We start from the raw sequence: 2,478 nt of genomic DNA, 5'->3' as shown, positions 1-2,478 counted from the left end.
TTAAATATGAGAACAGTAGAATTGTAGATGTGGATAAGAGACAGGAGTAAGGAAAACAGAATGACAGTTATTTTCAAATTAAGAGAAGAGCTGAGAATAGGCAGCTCTAAAATACTGGATGCCATAAGACCTGCCAAAATGGCAAAACATCAAATGAATGTAAAAATGAGCTAGTTATTAATATAATAACATATAGTATCTGTAGGTTCTTCATTTCAAGCCTTCGGCCAAGGTAATTATATGCTGAAATGATTATTATTATTATAATTATTATTATTATTATTATTATTATTATTATTATTATTAGAGAACAATTAAAAAAACGACGTTAAGGGGAAATAACACAAAAGATATTCCCCTCAGGGCGATTATTATTTATAGGCCTAGTAAATAGTACAGTATCTGTAGGTTCTTCATTACAAGGTTTAGGCCAAGGGTAATTAATGCTGAAATTATTCCCCCCCCCCCAAAAAAAAAATTTCAGTCCATGTCAGTATGTGAAGCGTGACTGTTGTGTCAGCCTGACCCTAGGCCTAGTTTAAGGAGGGGCCTAGGTAAGACATCAGCCTGTAGTTAGGCCTATACATTATCCTCTTTCTCTCTACCCTTTGGTATAACTGTACCTATCTACACTGTATAACAGGAGGTACTAGCTGTTGTTGTTGTAGATAATATACTAACATTTAATAACATCCAAGAAGGTCACAGTTAGTTACACAGTGACGTACATCACATAGGTCCGTGAAATTTCATAGGCCTACCGTAGGTAAACATAGAAAGAGCAATAATAGTAAAACTCGAGCGTCACGACATTGCGAAGTGTCTGCTCTTGTTCCTCGTATCGTACTCACTCGAGTCACTCCGAGATGGCCCGAGTGAAGTTTCATGCAAATGTTTCGTACGGAAAAAAAAACCGCGACCGGTTGAGCCGCCGACAAGTTGAGCCGCCGGTAATTTCTATGGAACGCCAAGCGCGTCTTTCAGTGAATGTAGTCAATGTGGCTCAACTTGTCGGCGGCTCAACCGGTCATAATCCCTACCAATACCAAGATGGCCGCTAACAAGTTAAAACTATAATAGAATTGCGCACTTTTCAGCTTAAAAAAGAAGAAAGTGTATGTTTTACTAGAATGCACGAGAAGCACACACACAAGACGAGTGACGATTATTTTTTTTCACGGTAAACAAAGTGGATCTTCTTCCGCTCGAATTCGCCTTCGCTCGAAGTGGCATCCGCTCGAATTGACTGGTTCCCGGGCCGGGCTAGGCCCTATGTCTATTTAAGCGAATATTGCTAGGCTTAGTACTAATCAGTGATTTAGAAATACGCCCTTTACGTTTTCACGGTACACGGTACCTGGTTTAGTAGGATGGATGTCCAACACTCCCCATCTAGTTTATATAGTATTATCTAGGCCCAGGCTACGCTCTCAATCAGAAAGTCAACCAGGGGCTCTTTTTACACACACAAATCGTTAGGCCTAGATCGTGTTTTACCAGCGGACCGAACCGACACTGCGCTTTAAGTGTCAATCAAACTTAAACAACTTACCAATCAGAACAAGGCGGGGAGTACAACCGTTTCTCACAAACATACCGTGTTCTTAGTTGTATCTATAGGTAATTGTAATACTGTACTTATATTTTCTATTTATTAGTGAGGATGCTCCTTCGAGATTACGTAAAATGTTGATTGGGACCCGGTTTCATTCCTGTCCATGTGCAAACAAGTCATTAATTGTATACCAAAGAATAAGATCTTATAAGTTTATAATCTTTGATCTTCGTTATGTACGCCGGTATATTTTGTAGATGGCAGCAAACATAGACCTTAGCTTAGAAATTATTAAATTAAAAAAGTGTGTTGATCCCTGATTTTTTTAACTGGATAATTATAATAAAGATAATAAAACACTTCCAGTGACTGGAAGGGTTTCTATCATTTTTCGCTGTAAAATTATGGTTTTTATGGGTAAGCATTTTTTAAATACACTAATTTCTTGTTCAAGTTGATAATTTGTATGTTACTTCAAAATGGGCAAGTAAATTTCAAAAATGATTGTTATGATTTTTTTTTTTTTTTTGCAAGCGACAGTACATCTTTAACCTACATATTACACTTCAGTCGCTGACAAGGAAGCGTGTGCATCTTTATTTTAGTCAGCACCGGTCAAGTACCACGATGTTCCTTCTAATCATCCAGACTTAAAATTCAATTATTCATGAGTGTGTGTGCACTCGTCAACTCACCAGCAAGTTTATTCCAAGCATCAATTAACTGATGATAAAGAATATACTTCTTAATGATAGGCCTCCCTACTTTTTGTTTCATGATGTTATGATTCAAGTGCTTTGAAAGATACAGCAGCGGAAATAGAGTAATGACTTAGAAACGAGGGAATGATTTAAATCCTATATGAAGCACAGGAAAAAAAAATAGATCCCATGATTTAATGTCAAAATTGACAAGATTAGTTT

At 37.2% G+C, this 2,478-nt stretch overlaps 1 protein-coding gene across 2 annotated transcripts in view; it reads right to left on the bottom strand.

Annotated features, from left to right (window-relative positions):
- The window catches only part of LOC117109400 (ran guanine nucleotide release factor-like), a 20,623-nt gene extending 18,917 nt beyond the window's left edge, over positions 1-1,706 (bottom strand). Inside the window, exon 1 of one of the 2 annotated variants that reach the window (XM_033251745.1) lies at positions 1,553-1,706. The gene's annotated coding sequence lies outside the window, so the exon portion shown is untranslated. Of the gene's footprint in view, positions 1-1,357; positions 1,460-1,552 lie in introns of those variants that run through there. The other variant, XM_033251744.1, reaches the window with a different exon arrangement.
- Positions 1,707-2,478: the final 772 nt, after the last annotated feature.

This window comes from Anneissia japonica, unplaced genomic scaffold (assembly GCF_011630105.1).
Source record: "Anneissia japonica isolate Jap-2015-1 unplaced genomic scaffold, ASM1163010v1 scaffold287719_len1884721_cov185, whole genome shotgun sequence".
NCBI lineage: Eukaryota > Metazoa > Echinodermata > Crinoidea > Comatulida > Comatulidae > Anneissia > Anneissia japonica.
Note: the sequence above shows the minus strand (reverse complement) of the source record. Positions and strands in the feature narration are given on the sequence as shown.